At 35.0% G+C, this 24,052-nt stretch overlaps 1 pseudogene; it reads left to right on the top strand.

The window, feature by feature from the left end:
• Window positions 1-737: 737 nt before the first annotated feature.
• Window positions 738-24,052, top strand: part of LOC107899102 (probable linoleate 9S-lipoxygenase 5) — a 76,974-nt pseudogene continuing 53,659 nt past the window's right edge.

Here is a 24,052-nt window from a genome sequence, read left to right as displayed (position 1 = left end):
GTACAATGAATTCAATTCAATTCAATTTCAAAATGTCATATACTCACCTCAACTACTTGCCATAAACATTAAATCAAAATACAACAATTAATAATTAGATTCGGATTATAAAAATACAAACCAGAAATTCTGAGCTATTCCTCGTTAACTTTATCTTTTCTCTTTTTAATCGAGGATTCCGGCACAACGTTAGCAATTGAGCTTGGAACTTTGAAAACCCTAGCTTTCTCCTTTTTCCCTCTGATGCTCTTCCGCTAAAAGTTTCGAATGCTTTTAACTTTATTAGTTTTAAAATTTTTTATTTTACTTGCAATAATGGTGTAGAGATTAAATTAAATAATTGTGTAAAGGTTGAGAATTAAAATTGTTATTATATCTCATAGATAAATATCAAAACAAACATTTAATGGTATAATTTTAAAGGAGGGACTGTTTTACTTGTGCATCTACTGTACATGGGTTAATTTACCTATTTTTTTAATAAAAAGACCGGCAGTAAATAAATTTTGTGATATTTTTATCAAAAATTATTTTTATTGTTAATTAAATGTATTAATAAATTTGACGATCGATATGATGGAGTGATACCTATCGATGAGTAAAAAATCATATATTAAATTTAAGTCAATTTGATTAATTTTAACAATTTATTGATTTAAACTAAACTTAATTTAGTCACCGGTAATTTATACTAGCAACGCGTTATGAGTTACGTATTTTTGGACATCGTTCACCGAAAAAAAAGAAGGTTTCATACTATACAGTAAGGCTTATGATATCCTGCTAAAGCTGTCTCAAGTAATTAATTAATTAATTAATTAATGTACTAGCTAAATCCTTACAAATATCGAAACATTTCTCTCATTTTGGCACATCAACTTCAAAAATATCAACTTCATATATTTGTAGTAGCTAACAAGACCAGCAAGAAAATGATTCTTGGAAATCTGGCGAGTTCAGTCGGCAATGTTGTCGGCGACATTACCGGCCTCAATAAACCCAGCAAGAACACAATCACAGGCAGTGTTGTTATAGTTAAGAAGAATGTTTTGGACTTCACCGCCGTGCATTCAACTGTAGCTGATAGCCTCTTTGAATTGCTCGGCAATCAAGTCAGTCTCCAGCTCGTCGGTGCCGAAAATCCCGACCCTGGTTCGTTCCGTTCCAAGTTTCCAAACAAATTCTTTTTTTTTTCTTAATTTGGAAATAATAACGGTGTTAATGTTTACTGGTTTGTTCTGTAGCAAATGAAAATGGTGGAAAGCTGGGGAAGTTAGCGGCATTGGAATACTGGAACCTGGCATATACTCCGTTATTGGCTGGTGATGATTCCTTGTAAAAGGTTTCATTTGAGTGGGATGAGGAATTTGGAATCCCTGGAGCTATCATCCTACGAAATAATCATACGGCTGAGTTTTTCTTAAAAACAATTACTCTTGAAAATGTTACCGGCGAAGGTCGGATCCACTTCGTTTGTAATTTCTGGGTTTATCCTGATAGACGATATAAAAAACCACGAATCTTCTTCTCAAACAAGGTATTTGAACACTTTTTCAAATAATAGCTTCAGTTCAAAATGAGTTATACCTGAATTCACATTCTTGTAAAATATTTGTAGACATACCTTCCACATGAGAAACCAGCAGCGTTGCGTGAATACAGAGAAGAAGAGTTACAGGTCTTGAGGGGAGATGGGACTGGACAGTTGAAAACAGGAGATCGTGTTTATGACTATGCATATTGTACAATGATTTGGGTGATCCCGATAAGGGTGCAGATCTCGCTCGTCCGGTTCTTGGAGGTTCGGCTCAGTATCCTTACCCTCGGAGAGGAAGAACCAGCAGACCACCTTCCAAAACAGGTTCGGATTATGAAGAGTTCAAATAACATGGATGGGTTCAGTAAGTTATATTTTATATTGAATTGAATCTAACATAATTTTACTTTTTTATGTTTTCATAGATCCTGTACAAGTCCAAATTTGCCCTGGGCCCACTACCCAAAACCCTAGCAGCCCACTAAGCCCAAAACATTTCAAAAAAAAATGAAACCCTAGCCTACTGCCTAACCCTAACTGCCTCTTCTGACCCCTCTACTACCATCGCCGCCGTCACCTATCCTCTGCCACCGCCATTGTTTCGCCCACATGCACCATCTGCTCTACTTGCAAAACAAAGGAGAACACGCAAGCAAAGAAGGACAAAACAGTAGAAACAATAATAAAATAAATTGCGTAAAAATGGCTATATAAAGCCCATTCAAACGAATTGTAACTTCTACTTCCTTTTTTACAGATATTAGAAAATAAAAAGAGAACAAAAACTTAAAGGTGATTTTTTTTATTTCAATCTTTCTATTTTATTTTTTTATTATTTTTTTATTTTGTAAACGAAAACAAAGCAAAAAAAAAGAAGAGAAAAAGAAACTCACCTGCGTCGGCCGATCTACTCGCCGTCGACGGCCTCGCCAGAAAAGGAGAAGAAGCGTCACGTTTCTTCGTTGCTCCGCCAGGTTTGGCCGCGTTTACGGGGGTTTTGGCCTTGGATCCTTGCTCCACGTGTAAAGGGCTTCGAAAGGGGTTATTTTTGTTTTATCGGCCACCACGGAAGGCGGCGCCGTCGCCAACGGCCGGAGCGGCGGCTGATGACCGGACTCCTGGCCGAATTTTTGAGAGGGGGAGAGGATTTGAGAGAGTTTTCTGGGGGTTTTTTTGAGGAAGAAAGAAAATGAATTTTTTTAAAAAAATTTGGACTTATAGCCCTCTCAAAACTGCGCCGTTTTGCCATTAAAGGTCAGGTGCCAAAACGACACCGTTTTGGCGGTGACCCGACCCTGGGGGAGGATCCGCGTGTTTTCGTTGGAAGGGCTAATTGCACCTTTAGCCTTTCCACTTTTTAGAGTTTTTTAATTAGGTATTTTTAAATTTTTAATTTTTAGCAATTATTTTATTGCGATTTCAATTCGGTCTACTCTGGAACGATGTCGTTTTGAGGAAAAAGGAAAATTCCCATTCTGGTCCTCCCGTATTGTGCGCGCATTCAGTTTGGTCCTCCCCTTTTATTTTACTTTCGATTTTGCCCCGAATCTTTGTCTTAGAATTCAAATTAGTCTTTTTTTGTTATTTTGTTATTTTATTAATTAACTCAGTTTCATAGATATGTTTTATATTTTAAAATACACCCCCTTCTTTAAATCTTTACACAAATAGTATTTTTTATATATTTTATAATTCATATATACGTATATATTTTTCATACATTTTACAATTCACATGCGTATATATATTCACATATTTCTTTCTTTATACTTCATAATTTTAATACACATATATATATATGCATACTTTACATTTTACAATTTGTTCATTTCTTTTATTTATTTATTTATGTTTTTATTATTACTTTAAATGAATATCTTAACTTTATTTGCTTATACTTGTTATTTTGCATGTTATGAATTTGTCCATTTTTATTTATTTATTCATTCTTATTATTGTTGCTCATATTAGTTATGCTTGTATTATCATGCCCATTGTCGAAACCATTTTTTTGATAAAAAAATAAAAATTTGATTATCGACTTATTAAAAATAAAAAAAAGGAGTCGCCACCGATCTTTCATTGAGGTGTGATCGGATCACCTTGAAAATAATTTTAGGGCTGCGAATTTTAACAAAACGGGTTCGGGAGTCGGTTACGTACGAGAAAGGGTTAACACCCTCGTGACGCCCAAAATTAGTACCGAATTGATTGTTTAATGTCTTAGTGTCGGGAATTTGAAAAGATTTTAAAATACGATCCTCCCTTCTTTATTAATGTTAATTTTATAAAAGATGCTTGGATAAATCGAGGCGAATGCTAAAGACCTTCTCGTCTCAGAGTAATAAAATGTCATGCCCAATACATTAGGACACGACATTTTTAGTCCTCGAGAATTAGCTTGTCTTTTGATTTTCAAAACTCTTGCATAAAAAAAGGATATTCAATCGCTTTAAGTCAGATGAAAAATTGAAACCCAATACGTTAGGGTACAATTTCTCAAAATTCCTAGCATTGAATATAGCCCTTATTATTTGAAATCTTCATTTTGAGAAACCGACATGTCACATCCAATGCATTAGGACACGACGTATCGAATTCTATAAAATTAATTTTTTATTCATGTGTTTTGGTTTAAGAAAGTTTTCGATTATTTAGATTCATCAGGGAGAATCGGAACCCAATACGTTAGGGCTCAATTCTCTCGAGGATTCCAAATTTCGAGTATTGCGTTATCTTGAAAACTTTTGTATGAAATGACTTTGACATTTGTGATCTTTCGAATAAAAACGATTGAATTATAACGTACGGCATAAAGGATGATTTGTAAATAACATACACTAATGAATTGCGAATAATCAATAGGCAAATACAAACAAACATAGTAACGACAATCTCAACCATACATTATGCCAATGCTAATAACATCGGCATCCAAAGAATAAACGAATTATCAATAAAAAATGAGTTATATGCATAAAATTTACAATAAACAATATACATACATGAGTTTAAAATAAGTCAAAAATGAAGATAAAAAATAAATACCCTAAAAAATATCAAAATGAAGTTTAAGGTGAATATTGTATACGAAGAAAACCAAAATACATGAAATAATATATACATATTAATTTAAAAAATATTACGCATGTGAAAAGAAGGCGTTAATAACAATATGAATGATAATATATGCCGAATAATATATATAAATGAGGTTGAAATAGACGAAATATATAAAGTAGGGCTTTTAAAAGAAAACAATTATATAAATATTGGAATAAGGGAAAATATATAATATGAAATCGTTAATATAATATATGTACATGTATGTATGAAAATAGTTTAATATGAACTATGTTTACATATATAAATAGAGCATTGTATAAGAATATTATTGTATAGTGAATTTTAAAAAGTATTATAAAATAAAACCATTATAAAATTTATGAAATATATTGGATTAGTATAAAAATAATAATAACAAGTTTAAACATTCCAGTAATATTAAATCTTAAGTTAAAAATATCATAACAATAAATAATTGAATAAATAAGCAAACAAGCGAATTTAAATCTATTAATGAGGATTGAATTGAATTTGAAACAAAATTAAAGAAAATAAATAAATAAACCAAAACCGAGGGCCAAAAAAACGACATGCGGATAACATGAGGGGCAAATAGGAAATATTCCCTTCCCTCAAAACGCAGTGCGTTGACATGGCCCAAATTGGAACACGTTTCCAATGTAGAGGGACTAGATGGATAAATAACCCAATTAACAAATAACGCGCGAATCCCCCATGGAGCGGGTCGGGTCGCGCGCGGGTCTGGATCAATGCGACGCCATTTTGGAGCCACTGGTCAGACTCCAAACGGCGTCGTTTCATACAACAGGCAAGGGTAAAAAGCTAAACCCTAAATTAGCAGCCACCATTTCATTTTTTTCAAAACAGAAGTAAAAAACAAACAAAAAAATAAAAGGAATCCGACTGCTCTCCTCTCAGCACCGCTTCAAAATCGAAGGTCCCTCCCCTCTCATTCAACCTCGACCTGAACGGAGGAGGGATTCAGCGTCGTACCGACCCCCGGTAAGATCCCTAAGCCTTTTTTTATCTCTTTTTTCTATTTTGCAAACAAGAATAATAAAACTAAGGTTGAAGAAACAGAAAAGAAGGAAGAAATCGAAAAGAAAGAAAAAATAAAATCAATTTTCAATCACCTCTTGAAAACTACTTTTGTTCTATTGCTTTTCTCTCAAAGATTTTTTTGATACAATATTCGTGGTGTTTTGTAACCTCCTTACAAGGGTTTTTAAATCGGCCTTTATAGCCAAAAATGAAAAGAAAAGAAAAAATAAAAATGAAAGGAATTTGTCCTTTTCTTCATTTGCTGTCGATTTCTGCTATTATTTTTGTTTACGTTTGTTGCGTTCTCTGTTGCTTTGTGCGTTGCAGGTGTTTGTTGCATTGTTGCAGGTTTCGTACGAAGACGTGGCACGGAGGCGCGCGTGTGGCGGTGGCGCTCGTGCAAGGGCAGTGGCTCATTGCGGCGCTGGGAGCTGGGTGCTACCTAGGGTTTTCTGGTTCTTTTTCTGTTTTGGGCTAGATGTAGTTGGGTTTCGGCTTGGGTCAAATTAGGTTTGGGCTAGCTGAAATTTGTAAATGGACACTATGGTTTTTATTTTATTTTATTTTATTTTATTTTATTTGGTTTGATAAAATGGGCCGGGTAAATATTGGGCCTTACAGCTGCCCCTCTTTGCTCATTGTCGTGTAACGGGAATGAAGTAAAGACTAACAAGGGCCAATTTTGCCCGGTCATGTTGGACCTTGGTGCTCTTCTTCTTCAAGTGGCTCCATTCCATTCTATTGCATCTTCAGAGGTATAGGAACTGGTGCTTCGATCCACCACACCACAACGTCGGGGAGATAGGATTCGTAACTCGTAGCTTTTTAATCCGCTCCACTACAACTTCAGGGAGATAGGATTATTGAATTCAATCTGCTCCACTGCAACCTCAGGGAGATAAGATTTACTTCTTCAGCCTGCCCCACTGCAACTTCAGTCGGGATAAGACCTGCTTACTTAGTCTGCTCCACTGCAACCTCAGGGAGACAAGACCTGATGCGAACCACTCTACTGCAACTTCAGAGAGATAAGATCTATTACTTTAATCCGCTCCACTACAACTTCAAGGAGATAGGATTATCGGCTTCAATCTGCTCCACTGTAACTTCAGGGAGATAAGATTGGCTTATTTAGTCTACCCCACTGCAGCTTCAGTCGGGATAAGACCTGCTTACTTAGTCTGCTCCTCTGCAACATCAAGGAGAAATGACTCGTGGCTTAAATCTGCTTCCTTACACTTGAAGATAAGATTCACCGTCTTTGATCTGTCCCACTGCAACTTCAGTCGGGATAAGACCTGCTTACTTAGCCTGCTCCACTGCAACCTCAGGGAGAAAGGACTCGTGGCTTAAATCTGCTTCCTTACACTTGAAGATAAGATTCGCCGTCTTCGATCTGTCCCACTGCAACTTCAGTTAGGATAAGACCTGCTTACTTAGTCTGCTCCACTGCAACCCCAGGGAGAAATGACTCGTGGCTTAAATTTGCTTCCTTACACTTGAAGATAAGATTCGCCGTCTTCGATCTGTCCCACTGCAACTTCAGTCGGGATAAGACCTGCTTACTTAGTCTGCTCCACTGCAACCTCAGGGAGAAATAACTCGTGGCTTAAATCTACTTCCTTACACTTGAAGATGAGATTCGCCATCGTCGATCTGTTCCACTGCAAGTTCAGGGGGATAAGACCTGTATAATTCGTTTATGAACTTAATTATGCCTAGTGATTAGGATGTCATGATCTGAATGAATCAAATGCTCCTAACTAGACATGTGTAAATGGTGTTTGCATGAATGCATAATTTTATTTTTTTGAGAATGATCCCGCTTAGGTTGTCATTACTCGAAGTTCATTAAAGCTTTAATGCTGACGTGTTAAAACGTCTTCTCGCTTGACCAACTTCTTCAAATAATCACTTTAGTCAGATTGCCCCCACTGTAGACCTCAAAGTTTAATCCATTGGGGCGCAAAATTTGTATCATCATTCTTCCACCGCAATCCAAAGGGTAGAAATATGTGGCTTTTCCTCAATCCTCACAATTCAATGATATAGGATCTGAATCGTTCTGGTTTCTTACACCATTCTCAGGGTGTCATACCAAAGACTTAGGCGCAGATGAAGGCTCTCTTCTCCGAGGTAACCTCTTCCTCTTGCCTAGTGATCATTGCTTGCTTGTTTACTTAAGCTTTATCACTAACATGGCATCTTGTCAATCAACACATTTGACAACAAAAATCCAAAGAGAAAGTCTAAATTTATACTATTCCTTTTCAAATTTCCAACCTTTAAACTTGATGTGTTCTAAACAATAGTCCTGTTTCAGGCTCCTATATTATTTAGAAACTTTTCAGAGTAATATGCAAAACTTCACTTGTGAAAGTTTTATTAGTCCATCAATCATTATTCCAATGCAACATGTTTGCAAAAAGGTCATAACAATGGATAAGAATAAAGTTGGTTCTGAGCATAGCTCGAAAGAACAAATTATCGAAAATAGTAAAGAAGGATGACAATTGGGAATGTATATCTTGGAAAAGAAAAAAAAGTATTCCAAGAACGACAAATAATATGAGAATTGGGTGCCCCAGATATCGCAGCTTAAACTTCTCTGTACAAACTTTCTGAAGACTATTTTGAGTTGGACATGTGTTTAGGAGATCTACAGCGCTATGTCGATGCCCCAAGATGTCGCCTATCCTTTCCTGTTGATTCAGGCATAGCAAGATCACCACATGGCCCAATATGATCAAAATTTGAATTACTCTGATCGCCTCATGCCTCATTCTGAACAATATTTGAGCCGCCATTTTCGGGTTTTCAACTCAAATCACCTTTGGCCTAAGGCGCCCTTTGCGGGTTTTCCCCTTAGCTTCTCTATTTTTTTATTTTTTATTTTCATTTTTCATTCTCATTTTTTTTGACTCAGAGTGCCCTTTGCGGGTTTTCATCTTGGTCCTTTCTCCTTCTTTAAACGAAGTATTTCTTAACTAGATCCGAGTTTATAGGACTAGCATTAGTGCTCTTCTGAAGAATGTCTTCTTTACAACGTAGGGATATTCCCGGTTTAGCATTCATTTCTCTCTGGAATCATTTCGAAGGATCTTTTCAACATCCAACCCTCTCGTGGAACTCTCTGAGATGACACTGTTCATTATGGGCTCATGCCATTTTTTCTGGTACATCCGACCCTGATGAATAGCTTTTAACCCTTTTCCCAAGTCCAAATGATCACATCGCGAATTGGATCCTTCCCTCTCTAATACCCGAAGAGAGGGGATTTCAATAGGTAAAACTACCTCAGTCCCGTAAACCAAAGAGAACAACTTTGCTCTGATGGAAATCTTGATAAATGTTAGGCAAGCAAAAAGGACAAATGGTGATTTCTTATACCAATCCTTGTAAGTCTCAGTCATTTTCCTTCAATTTTCGATATTCATCTCTAGGCAATTCAGTGACGAATTGTGGTGTCCACTTCTGAATTGATTTCAGACCTCAGCTATAGCGTTATTGTTCAAATTCAATGCATTTTCCAATACCATCTTCTCTGGAATAAGCATGTGATGACATTGGCATATGAAGCAGCGTCTAATGATATCTAAAATGAAGCAATGCCCATTAGGAGTCTTCAATAATGGTGATCTAAATGCCCCATTTCGCTCAAAATTTGAGTCGCCCTTTTCGAGTTTTCAACTCAAAACCACATTTGGTCACGAAGCGCCCCTTGCGGGTTTTCGCTTTGGCCTCTCATTTTCCTTTTTCTTTTTCCTTTTTCATTCTGATTTTTTTCATCTAGATTTCCCTTTTTCATTCTTCTTTCTTTTTCTCATTTTCATTTTGATCTTGATTTTGATTTTGATTTTTTCTTTTTCTTTTGTTTTTTTATTTTGATTTTTGATTTTTTTTCATTTTCATTAAGCTCTAACTTGCTGGGCCTGATCCTTTTTTAAATCCGAGATAACTAAATATCTTTTAAATAAGCAATTTTTTTGGCATTCATTCGCGTATTAGAAATTTGAGACATTGTGTCCTAACTTACTGTATATGATACTTTTTTTCTCGATTAACGTGAAATATGCTTCGTTTCCCAAAAATTTTTAACATTTTAATACAAGGATCGTATTTTTAAAATTATTCAAAGTTTTTAATTTCGACATTAAGACATTAACTAATCAATTAGGTACCAATTTTGGGCGTTACGAGGGTGCTAATCCTTCCTCGTACGTAACCGAATTCCAAACCCATTTTTCTGAAGTTCGCGGACCAAACTTGTTGTTTTAATAAAATTAGATTGTTTATTAAAAATAACCACTTTTACGAGGTGACCCCATCACACCTTATCAAAAAAAGATTGGTGGCGACTTCCATTCTTGTTTTCATTTTTCAAAAGTCAAGTCGACCCCGTTTTCAACAAAAAAAATGGTGTCAATGGCTTGGCGACTCCACTGGGGAATTTTTTCAAAATAAGTGAGTCAAGCCACGAGTTGATTAGTTTTTGTTTTTTTTGAAAACTTGATTTAAATATACGATCCTCTCGTTACATTTTTATTCACCTTTTTTACGATTTTCGTCGTTGTGATTGCCATATTAGTTTAAGATGGTATATATTTCTGCGCATTGCATTGCATGACCGTTGGTCACACCCTCTTAAGTGGGAGTGAGAAGTTACTCCTTCGTGAGGTTTTCACCTCCGTGCAGGATAGTTGATCACTTCTGGAATACATCCGTACCTATATCTTCGTGAGATCTTCATCTTCATGCAGCCATAAGGAAATGTATTCCCCTGAATCGAACTCGGCCTGTATGAGCCTATAATGGGTGAAGATCGAGGAATCTGCTGGTTCGGGTACCTTGACTTTAGAGCCAAACCGCATGTAGAAGACCTTAGGAACCCATCCTAGGTAGAGCCTCTCCAAACCCCTAGGGCTTGCCTGATTAGGTTTTCCTTGTTTACTTATGTTTTTTACTAACCCTTCTTGTTGTGTTTTGATTGTGATTACATTGCATTTGCATCTTAGGAAGAAGATGTTGATTCAAGTTCGATTACTAAATTAGAAAGCTTGTCATAGAATATGGATTTCTTGATAAAGTGGAAAATAATACGACTTCCTGAATATATCTGAGAAACACAAGAAGGACGATGGAAGAATTTGTGACCTTTCTTCGTGGCCTGAGGATTCAATGAGATTGTCTAAGAGCCTTCGACATTCCAACTCCCTTAAAGAAGTTGACGAGCCTTATGAAGATGGGCAGATGATGGATCACGACCAATATCAAGAAAAAAGGAGCTAGCTGTGGCATCTATTGGAAATTGGCGTGATTATCCCAAACATGCGGATGAAAAAAAAATCGATGTTTTCTCTTGGAATATAAGGGAGAGGCCGTATATATATCCGCTTTATATAAAGAAATTTGTCTTCTAATAAAGTTTTGTAAATGTAATTGAATCAGAATTAACGTCTCTTTAGGCATTCATTTCATGCATTTGCATTACATGACATCACATGCATAAATCCTTTGAAAGAGCCTAATTGAGTAAATTTATTTCAGCTAATTTGGAAAACCAACCAACCAAACACCCTTGCAGTATTCAAGCAAAGACTAGAGAAATGGAACAAAGGTTGGAAAAAATTAGAGCGAATGTAGATACAGATGCAGGAGCAATTGACCGAATTTCAACAGGAGATGAGAGATCAGATGCTAGAATTACAGAGAACCATGATGAGCCAGTTCAGCCGATTGATAGCTGGAGAAAAAAGGAAGGACCCGATTGACCACTCTGGGGTTGATAATGAGGATTTTGTTTATTTCCTAGATTGTACTTCGACAAGTGCCCAGGTCCAGTCAGATGGGCGCCTACAAGGGGCACTCTTCACTATCATATCTCAACAATATCATACTGGTACAGTAACACCAGTGAGTTGCTTGACGGACCCAAGATCCAATTTAAGGAACACTTTTCCTGTTGCTCTTGATAACCCAGCTGAAACAAAGCAGGTGAAGGTGGAGTACCTAGATACCACGAAGGCCCCAAAGAATAAGGGAAATAAATGGGATAATGCAGGCAAGTATAACAGGGGCCACTCAAAGCTAATCATTATGAGCAGGCCAAAGACAGAAACCACCAGACATCGGAGTCCTTTAGAGCAAGAATCTTACACAAAGACAAATACAGAAAGGCTTCAGTTCACACCTACAACAATGTCATATAGTGAGTTATACCGAAGCTTATTTGATGCACGTATGGTGTCCCCCTTCTACTTAAAACCCATACAACTTCCATATCCCAAATGGTATGACATAAACGCACAATACGACTATCATGCAGGAATTACGGGCATTCAATAGAGAATTGCACTGCCTTCAAGAAACTAGTTGAAAAACTCATTAACATGAGTGTTGTCAAATTTGATGACTCATCTAGCGTAAAAAATCCACTACCCAATCATATTGATAATGGGGTAGATGTGAGGGAGGGAAGGGGATTAGTTATTTCTGATTCAGGAGGAGACCATGGAAAGACAAGGAACCATTGTGAGTTCCATCACGAGATGGGGTACGAGACCCAAGAGAGTGTGAAATTTAAGGACTTGGCTCCGAGCATGATGGACGACAAGGAGATGAAGCTCTGTGAGGAAATTAAAGAGGACAAAAACATACACACAATGTTGGCAGACACAAATGAAAATGGATCTTGTTAGATATCTGCCCTTATAAATCTGGAGTGTTTTAAGCAATTAAACTGCAGAAGAAATCTCTGTAGTTTTTAGAGCTTATTTAGAGTAATGTTCAGAACATTTTTGTTGTTTTTAGCCTAAGAGCAATGAGAACTTCTTTGTGAAATAGGCTCATGTCTGAACGTTATTATTCTAATGAAATACGTCTTTGCGATCACTTTTGAGCCAATATTCTTTCATTCTTTTTGAATAATTACTCATTTATTCTTTTAAATTGTCTTCCACATCATTCTCTCATTCATAATTATATTGTACAAATAATTATTCATAAATTCACACATTTTTTTGTATATTCTTTGGTACTTGCTATGAGTCCTCAGATATCAATGGCATGAATGACACTGCTACAAACTCAGATTTCCCTCATGAACGAGGCATGAGTTTAGACGGATCTCATGACTTTGGAAATGACATAGATCGTAGCTTATCTCTAGACTTGGTGAGGAGGGTAGAACAAGAAGATAGACAGATCCTACCTCACAAGGAATCATTAGAAATTGTGAGCTTGGTGAAGATTAGAATTGACTTGACCGCAAGGACGAAGCAAGACCTTGTTGAGTTACCTCTGGAGTTCAAAGATGTCGTTGTATGATCATACCAGGATATGCCTCGATTAACCACTTATAATGAAATCTGCACAACAGCACGATTTCAAAAATTTGTAGTATGAACGATGCAATTCTTTGCCGGGGTACTTCTTTTCTCGTTGAGTCATCATAGCTTTGCCCATTTGAAGTCGAGTTTTCATCCCTTCAAGATGTTGTTGGATTTCGTCCTGATTAAATAGGAAGATCCAAAGTTTTCTGTCGTAGTTGTGCCCCAAAAGGCTCTATGAAAGAAATCCGGTACTAAAGAAGATTTTTCACATACAAGATGAAAGTGGAAGATCTTATGTAGAAGACTTTAGAATAACATTGATTCGATCACCAGGACTTGCCTAATCCTATGAGTTCAGACTCAAAAGAAAAAAATAAAAAAAATCAAAAAAATCAAAAAATTGAAAAATCAAAAATAAGAGAAAAAGAAAGAAGAAAAAAGAAAAAGGAAAGAAAAAAGGATAGGCCAAAGCGAAGACCCGCAAATGGCGCTTTGTGACCAAAGGTGGTTTTGAGTTGAAAACCCGAAAAGGGCGACTCAAATTTTGAGCAAAATGGGGCATGGTAGTCATCATCATCGAAGGCTTGTAAAATATTATATATATTATTATTTATTGAACGGTTAAAATTTTTACATAAAATAAATAATTAAAATTTTTAAATGCTTGTCAAATTTGATATGCATGGTCTATATGAATAAAATACGAAATTCAGCAGTTGAATTATTAAAATATTAAGAATAAAAATATTAAATAATAAAATATTAAATTTAAAAAAATTAATCATCTTAAGTAAAAAAAATAACAACTTTTCATCGGTTTCGTCGATTCTTTTTTTTAGCTTCAAAAATAACACTAAATGGCCTGAAACTGATACCAACTGATGCAGAATCCCGGATCTAGACACAAGAGAAACACAAATTAGAAATAAAATGAGAATAAATAAAATTAGTTAAATAATAATAAAAGAAAAAAATGATAGATTTGCCCTATGGAACCCTTGGTTAACTTGTAATAAAAAACGCCAATGATTGAGCGGCTCCCTACGAAACCCCTAGAAGAAACACCGATGAACGGGAAAGAAATTTGAATATTTGTAACTCCGAAATACCCTCGAAAGTAACAAACTCCAAACTAAATAGCAAGAGAAGAATCACTCTACTCTTAAAAATTTGCCTCACACAAATTTGGAAGAAAACAAATACTCTCTTTCTATTCCACCCTCCTCAATGTGTAGAAAGCAAGCCTATTTATAGGCAAAATACAAGAGTAGTTGAACCCTAATAAAACTCTTTAAAATTATCTAAGAAAATAAATAAATAATAACCTAACCAATAAAATTACTTAAAACTCATAAGTGATGTGTCCCAACCAATGAGAATTATGTAAATAACAATAATAATAAGATACATAAAAGATTAATCCACCAATTTATGGGCTTTCACTATTCCAATATTGGTCCAGTGAATTGCATTCCCGTATTTGTCAACGTCACGAACATGACGAATTAAATTTGTAGCAACAAAGTCTTGGACAAAAGCATTCATCTTTGATTTTAATTGTCGTGCCTTGCTTCGAGTGATTGGACCACTAGGAAAAACAACCCCTTGAATGTCACCTCCTTGGCTCGTATCACCTTCATATATATATTTTTCTGAGTTAGTAACCTTCATATCAAATAGAAGATGTTCAGGTTTTTTCTATTAATCATATTGTTCAACTCAGGAACATGGCCACAATAAAAACAGGAACATGGCCTTCATTTGTCCAATCAGCCTGAAGCTAAAAGAAAAAGGGTGTTTGATTTGTTGGTTTTTAGTGGCATGACAGAACATGGCCTCAATAGTGTTGAAAATGTGGAAATTTGAGTCAACATATTGCTGTGCCGCCCCCACTTAAGTAATAAAATTTTATTGCTGCTGTAGTAGTTTGTATTGATGATCTTTTTCCAGTTTCATGTTGTCCCTGAATTGTTCTCAAGTCATAGTAGCGTTGTCAATATATGCATTATTCTGAACACATCATTGAAATGTAAAACCATTACTTGTGTAATAGTTACATAAGTCATATATTATTATTCTGAATAGTCACTGTTGTTCCAGTAAATTGATGTTCTATGTGGAATTTTGTAGGTATTGGACTGTTAGCTACCGATTTGCTCCAGACATAAATCGTTGGCAAGCTGAAGCTGTAGTTGCAATTCAAGAGGTTTGGTAACTTATCCAACCTTCTAAACTAAAGAAAAATTGTAAGACTTCAAAATCAAATATAGAGAAACATAGTAAAACACATACATGCTGATTTTTTGCATATGGTTGTGGATGTGTTTGGTCTGTTGTAAATCATGCTTCCTGACCTTCATATTATCATGAATGCATACGTTAGATTGCTAATGTTCACATGCAAGTTATTTTACCCTTATTATCATGTATGAATCGGTTGTCCAAAAAATGAACTTGCGTCTGAGTGGTGATGTACGAGAACTATATATGTTCTGTTTGTTTTTTGGTTTACTCCATAGTAATGTTTGGAGAGTTATATTTTGCAAGTGGTGATGTAGTAAGTTAATTTTTATTGGTATTGAAAATTTTGAATTTGGGATCGAATTTCTTAAGTTGATGTAGTTCGAAAATTTTAATCGAATTTTTTAAAATTGGAACATTAGATATAATCAAGTAAAGAACTTGATTAAAAAACAAATATTCAATATATTAAAATTGGATCAGTAGATATAATACAATGAATAAATTGTAAGGTGGTTAAAATTGAATGAATAAATTAGAAAAATTTATTAAAAATAAAACTAATTAAATGTGTATATTCATATACACCGCATTAATTAAAAATATTTTTAAATAATTAAAAAATATTATTTTAATAATATTACATATATATCGACTTTTGAATCGGTGGCAACTACTTAAGTGACTATTCTCTTAATTAAAAATATTTTTAAATAATTTTAAAAAATATTATTTAAGCATAGCCATGTTCAGTATTTACTACAACCATGTATATTTTAAGTGACTATTCTCTTAAACCGCATTTGTAGCTAACACATTCTCATTTTCATCGTTCATGTTGGCTTTTATTGATTAAAAATACCAACACCATTGATCGTTCATTATTAAATTATATTTAATATTAATTATTTTAAATTATATAAATTCATATAAGAAAATTTATTATCAAGAATTTTATGAAATTATATATCATTATTAAATTATATTTAATATTAATTATTTTAAATTATATAAATTCATATAAGAAAATTTATTATCAAGAATTTTATGAAATAATATATTATTAATTATAATTAATAATAATTATTTTAAATTATACAAATTCATATAAGAAAATTTATTATTTATAATTATTTTAAATTTTATTAAATCATATATTTTAATTAAAATATATTTAATATTAATTATTTCAAATTATATTTTATAGTATCATATATTATGATTTTAGTAAATTCATATAAGAATATTGATTATTTAGGATTTTATTAAATTATATATTTTAAATATAATATATTTAATAATAATTATGTTAAATTATATTTTATAGTATCATATATTATGATTTGAGTAAATTCATATAAGAATATTGATTATTAAGAATTTTATTAAATTATATATTTTAATTATAATATATTTAATAATAATTATGTTAAAATATGATTAAATTATTTATTATTGATATTAATAATCTTATTAAAATTTAAATAACAATAACAATAATTATTTACCCAAACAAATTTATGCTAACGGTATTCTAGTCATTTTAGTTTTTTCCATTATGCTATAACACCTCTATTCCATTCAACCAAACACAAGAATACTATTACGCTTCTATTCCGTTACATTTAACCAAACAATTGATTTGCTATTACGCCTCTATTCCAATACAGCGAACCAAACGTGCTGTAATTAGATAAAAAGTACTAAGTAAGTATTTTTAAAGTCTCCAATATTTCGTTTTTCTCGCGTGAATTTATTTGTCAAATTTGGCCGCATTTGTTTACCATGGGGGTGTCATTGTTGTGCATCCTAATGATCGTGTGGCTAGCATTCAGTCTTGGTTTAATTTTTAAAATCTTCTTTTATCTTTGTCGTATACCTTGTGTGGAGTCTACCTCGTAAGATAACAAAGGTCATGACAACGCGATTGTGTCACTCGGGACGTCACAACATGACGATATGTCTTTCTATTTGATAACCCTGTTCTAAGTTTCAAGAATGAGTTTTTCTTCCCGTTAGTTTAGAGATATTTTAATATTATTAAAATTTTAATTTTAACTTATTTAAAGGGGTATTATATTCCTTTTTTGTGAGGTCAATCCGTAAAGATTTTTTTTGAAGTTGACAAGATCTAGTTATATATAAGTTTTAGTAAAAGTTTCATGATAATTATAAAGAATATTTTATATTCATTTTATGAGTGTGCTATGATATTTAGGATTTTAAGCTTTGTATTTAAAGTTTTGGGTAATACATAATTTTTTTTCATATTGTAGTCTCATTTACTTACTCGCTACATAAACTTTTAACATCCGACATTACATAAAAATCGATTGTATATGAATTTGTACATGGAAAATGTATTAAATATAAATCTTTATAAAGTACAAATATATGGTGAAATACTCTATAGTAAAAACACTTTTAAGTTTAATTAATAAAAATTAAATTCTTTCAAAATTCAAAATTTATTATTTTAAGTTTTTTTTAAATATAAAATATGCTTTACCGTTATGACTATTTTTGCTTGGAATCTAAAAAAAAAAAAATCCGAGGATCTGTATATAATTTTTTTCGCACAGACAAACATAATATTATCTATTATTTATATATCGACAAGATTCATCGTGTAACACGCTCCGCTACCGACCACTAATGTGATTGTGATGTTGGGGCCCTAAATTAATATTAGGCTATTTTATTAAAATAATTCAAAAAAATTATATTTATAAAAATAATTCAGGTTTAAAAATAATTACTAAAATAACTTGAAATGAACAGTAAAATGGGGTTGTGACCTGTCAATTGCCGGCACAACTTGAAATTTTGGACCCATGATTGCCTAATAATTATGTCAGACTTAAAAAAAATGATTTTTTTGGTTCTGGCCTGTGAATGGCCGAAACTAGTATATTTTTTTAAAAAATCGTATCATACTGGTATACAGGGAAAAAAAAGAAAAAAATTTTAGGTGCTGGCCATTCAATAGCCGGCACCACCTTTATGTAAAAAAAATTACATTTTGGGCTGTCATTGGCCGGCACCAGTATACGAAAAAATTCAAAAAAAAATTTTTGGTGGTGACCTGCCAATAGTCGGCACCACCTTTATGTAAAAAAAATACATTTTGGGCTGTCATTGGTCAGTACCAGTATATAAAAAAATAAAATAAAATTTTTTTTTGGTAATGACCTGTCAATGGCCGGCATCACCTTTATGTAAAAAAATTTACATTTTGGGCTGTCATTGGCCGGCACCAGTATACAAAAAAATTTAAAATAAAATTTTTTGTGGTGGCCTGCCAATGGCCAACACCACCTTTATGTAAAAAAAAATTACATTTTAGGCTGTCATTGGCCGACACCAGTATACAAAAAATTCAAAAAAAAAAAATTTGGTGGTGGCCTACCAATGGCCGGCATCATCTTTATGTAAAAAAAGTTTTTCATTTTGGGCTGTCATTGGCAAGCACCAGTGTACAAAAAAATTAAAAAAAAAATTTGTGGTGGCCTGCCAATGGCCGGCACCACCTTTGTGTAAAAAAAAATTTACATTTTGGGCTGTCATTGGTCGGTACCAATATAAAAAAAAATTCAAAATTTTTTTTTGATGGTGGCCTGCCAATGGCCGGCACCACCTTTATGTAAATTTTTTTTTTACATTTTGGGCTGTCATTGGCAGGCACCAATATACAAAAAATTCAGCGAATTTTTTTTGGTAGTGGCCTGCTAATGGCCAGCACTACCTTTATGTAAAAAAAATTACATTTTGGGCTGTTATTAGTCGGTATCAGTAGACGAAAAAATTCAAAAAAATTATTTTAATGGTGGCCTGCATATGGCCGGCGCCACCTTTATTTAATTTTTTTTACATTTTGCGTTGTCATTGGCCGACACCAGTATACGAAAAAATTCAAAAAAAAATTTTGGTGATGGCCTACTAATGGCCGGCACTACCTTTATGTAATTTTTTTTTTGCATTTTGGGTTGTCATTAGCTGGCACCAGTATACGAAAAAATTTTAAAAAAAATATTTTTTTGGTGGTGGCCTACCAATGACCGGCACCACCTGTATGTAAATTTTTTTTTTTACATTTTGGGCTGTCATGGTCGGCACCAGTACAAGAAAAAATTCAAAAAAAATTAGTTTTTTGGTGGTGGCCTGCCAATGACCGGCACTACCTTTATGTAAATTTTTTTTTTTACATTTTGGGCTGTCATTGACCGGCACCAGTATACGAAAAAAATTTTAAAAAAAAATTTTGGTGGTAGCCTGCCAATGGTCGACACCAAATTTATCAAATATATATATAGGTATTTAATCTTCCATTTTGTTTGGTTTGAATTTTTTTCCCTCTGTTTAGAAGAAAGCAATTTTTTTAAAAAAATGAGTTCCCAAATATTGTTTGTTTATGTTCATTTCGATGGATAAACGATAAATACAACTAAAGAAGGCTGTATATTTCGAAGCCGAAAAAAATAGGAATGAGGTTCAACAAACAGATTTCAGTGTCGGATTTAAAACGAAAAATCAGTACAAAGATAGCAAGCCGTTGCGGGAAGCAATTTTGAGACTGTTTTACAGATTTTCGGTTTCAACTGATTCGCTAAAGTTCTCAGAAATGGAGCTTGAAGATGATGATGATTTAGGGACAATGATAGCAATTTATTGCCCCCCTGAAATAGAAAATCCCAGCCTAGTTGAGTTGTTCGCGGAGATAGCTGAATTAGATCCCATTCAAGTGGTAATTCCAGCAAGCCAGCGCTCCGGAATTAATTTTGATTTTAAGGTCTCTTGGGAAGATCAGTAATGTTTTGGACGGTCAACGCCAACTCCCGAAAATTCAAACATTGATGGATGTTCGTATAACACCCCATGCTCGTATCCTCGTCTAGAGATCCATCCTGAGGTGTTGACCACAATAGAAGATTGTGATAAAGGGTTCAATAATGATGATTAGTCCCACCGTGATCCCAACGATGATTTTAGTGACCCTGATTTGGATGACATACCTGAAGACATAGACGAAGAAGGGATAGAAGGTGAAAATGCGAATCCCTATTCGGCCGGAAACATGGGCCCTGGTATAGTTATAAGAAATAATCCAGGTTCCTTCATGACCGACATGGATCCTGATGCGGCTCTTGCATGCGAGTTCTCAGAATACCCAATTATTGTGCCGACTCACATAGTTGACAATGATTTTGATGAAGAAGCATTGTTTGTAGGGCAACAATTTGATAACAAAAAAGACTGTTTACATGCTATAAAACAACTTAGCTTGAATTTAGGGGTGGATTATAAAGTAACGAAGTCAACGCAGTCTTTGTACGCAGGAGAATGTTGGAAAGCGTTGAGTGGTTGTAAATGGCATGTCCGAGCCGCATTAATGCAGCGGACACAAATGTAGATGATAAGGAAACTAGAAGGTCCACACATATACACGTCCGCTCGTATGTCGCAAGACTATAGAAAGTTAGACGCAAAAACTATATGTAACTGCATCATCCCTTTGGTGAAAGAGTCACCCACCATTCAAGTCTCGGTCCTTATTGCGGATATGTAAGCTCAATTCAAGTACAAAGTGTCGTACCGAAAGGCATGGTGGGTGAAGCAAATGGCGATGCGAGAGTTGTACGATGACTGGGATGCGTCATACAACGAGCTTCAAGGGTGGATAGCTAGAATACATGAGTATGTGCCGTGGACAGTAACTGATTTGTAAACACTGCCGTATAAAAGCCCTGACGGGGAGATACAACCAGAGAAATGAGTTTTTCACTGATTGTTTTAGACGTTCGAGCCGTGTGTTAGGGCCTTCCCTTATTGCAAGCCGATAGGGCAGGTGAACGGGACATGGTTGTATGGAAAATACATGCAAATCCTCCTGATTACTGTTGCACAAGACGACAATCAAAATGTACTTCTGATCGCTTTTGCCATCATGGAGCGTAAGTGCTTCGAGTCTTGGGAATTTTTCCTCACAAATCTGCGGAGGCATATTGTCAGAGAAGACAACATTTGCCTTATATCAGATAGATCGAAAGGATTATTTGCTATCCATCCTGAGGTGTTGACCACTATAGAAGATTGTGATAAAGGGTCCAATAATGATGATCAGTCCCACCGTGATCCCAACGATGATTTTAGTGACCCCGATTTGGATGACATACCTGAAGACATAGACGAAGAAGGCCCGATAGAAGGTGAAAGTACGAACCCCTATTCGGCCGAAAACATGGACCCTGGTATAGTTATAAGAAATAATCCAGGGTCCTTCATGACCGACATGGATCCTGATGCGGCTCTTGCATGTGAGTTCCCGGAATACCCAAATATTATGCCGACTCACATAGTTGACAATGATTTTGATGAAGAAGCATTGTTTGTAGGGCAACAATTTGATAGTAAAAAAGAATGTTTACATGCTATAAAACAACTTAGCTTAAAGTTAGGGGTGGATTATAAAGTAACGAAGTCGACGCAGTCTTTGTATGCAGAAGAATGTTGGAAAGCGTTGAGTGGTTGTAAATGGCGTGTCCGAGCCGCGTTAATGCAGCGGACACATATGTGGATGATAAGGAAACTAGAATGTCCACACACATGCACGTCCGTTCGTATGTCGCAAGACCATAGAAAGTTAGACGCAAAAACTATATGTAACTGCACCATCCCTTTGGTGAAAGAGTCACCCACCATTCAAGTCTCGGTCCTTATTGCGGATATGCAAGCTTAATTCAAGTACAAAGTGTCGTACCAAAAGGCATGGTAGGTGAAGCAAATGGCGATGCGAGAGTTGTACGATGACTGAGATGCGTCATACAACGAGCTTCAATGGTGGATAGCTAGAATACAGGAGTACGTGCCGTGGACAGTGACTGATTTGTAAACACTACCGTATAAAGCCCTGACAAGGAGATACAACCAGAGAAACGAGTTTTTCACTGATTGTTTTGGACATTCGAGCCGTGTGTTAGGGCCTTCCCTTATTGCAAGTCGATGGGGCAGGTGGACGAGACATGGTTGTATGGCAAATACACGCAAATCCTCCTGATTGCTGTTGCACAAGACGATAATCGAAATGTACTTCCGATCGCTTTCGCCATCGTGGAGCGCGAGTGCTTCGAGTCTTGAAATTTTTCCTCACAAATTTGTGGAGGCATATTGTCAGAAAAGACAACATTTTCCTTATATCAGATAGATCGAATGGATTATTTGCTGCGATAAGGCGATCGGGGGTCCCGTGGAGGTCTGTTTATTGCATCCGACACATCGCGGCAAACTTTCATAGAGATTACAAGAATAAAGATTAGAAAAAAGAACTGTGAACATGAGTTAAAAAATTTGTTTGTATTTATTTGAAAAATTACTTTTCAAATTTTTTGTTGTTTTTAAATTGGTGATCTCAAATTCAATATGCAGCCCAAGAGTTAGAACCGAGAAGATTCAGGCAGAGGTTTGCAAGGCTTGAATCTCAGATGTCATCTTTACCAACAAATCCCCGGACATGGTTGGGCAGCATGGAGAACTGGCAATGGACTCAAAGTTACGATGAGGGGTTTCGGTATGGGCAGATGACGACTAACCTCGTAGAGGTGGTCAACTATGTATTGAGGCGCACACACCATCTCCTGATTTCTGCTGTATTCTTGGCAACATTTTATCAGTTGGTGACGTTGATGCCTAAGATGGGGTTGAGACAAGCTAAGCAGATCGAGGCCAGGCACGTGTACCGAAAGGCCATGGCGGTAAATAGTTAAAGGGCACAAACAATGAACGCAGAATTGTATTCGTGTGACTTGAAGACTTTCCAAGTTCAGGAGTACATCAGCCATCGTTCGGGTCTTCCACCTAGGTCGTACGTAGTTAATCTGCAAAACAGACGATGCGAGTGCGGGATATTTCAGACTCTTCGATATCTGTGTGTGCATGTTCATGCAGCGTGTGCGAGAGCAAATTTAAATGTTGAACAGTACATAGACGAGATCTACAAGTTGCAACGCACATTACGTATATGGGGGAACGAATTTCCTGTAATGCCTGATGTCTCAAACTAGGAAGTTCCACCGCCTACTTTCGAGATGGTGCCTGATCGTAGTCTCCTCAGACAACCTAAAAGTCGACCACAATCGACGAGAATTTTAAATGACATGGACGTTAGGGAGACGGGTGAACCCAAATTGTGTAGTGTGTGTCGAACATCCGGACACAACCGATCAACATGCCCATATTGTGTCTACGTTTCTGGCCAATCGTATCGTAATGCTGGACTCCAATATGACGACTGATATATTATTGAGCGCATATTCTTGTAAAAACAAATTTGCATTGAAAATAGAAAATTTAAATATAAAATGAAATGAGAAAAAAATTAAATTTCCATTGGAAATATAAAATTTAAATATAAAATGAAATGAGGTAAAAATAAATGTTCTCAGGCCTGATAAATGTGGTGTCAGGCTTAAAAAAATCTAAAAAAAATCAGATATTTTTAATAAGTTTAAATTTTCAATTGACAAAAATAATAAATAAATTAAAATATTTAAATAAAATATTAAAACCAAAAAAATAAAAATTAGATTTATTTTAACAAATTTAATTCATCTGAATGGGGGTGTCACGCCTAAAAAACCAAAAAAAGGGTGTTACATGTAAAAAAATAAAATTGAAATAAATGAGATTGAATGAAAAAAATAGGTGTTAGATGTAGAAAAATAAAGTTGTAATAAATGAGATTGAATGAAAAAAATGAGTGTTAGATGTAGAAAAATAAAGTTGTAATAAATGAGATTTAATGAAAAAATGGGTGTTAGAT

Source organism: Gossypium hirsutum, chromosome D08, assembly GCF_007990345.1.
Source record: "Gossypium hirsutum isolate 1008001.06 chromosome D08, Gossypium_hirsutum_v2.1, whole genome shotgun sequence".
Taxonomy (NCBI): Eukaryota; Viridiplantae; Streptophyta; class Magnoliopsida; order Malvales; family Malvaceae; genus Gossypium; species Gossypium hirsutum.
The sequence above is the reverse complement of the archived record's forward strand: the minus strand, read 5'-3'. Positions and strand labels throughout refer to the sequence as shown.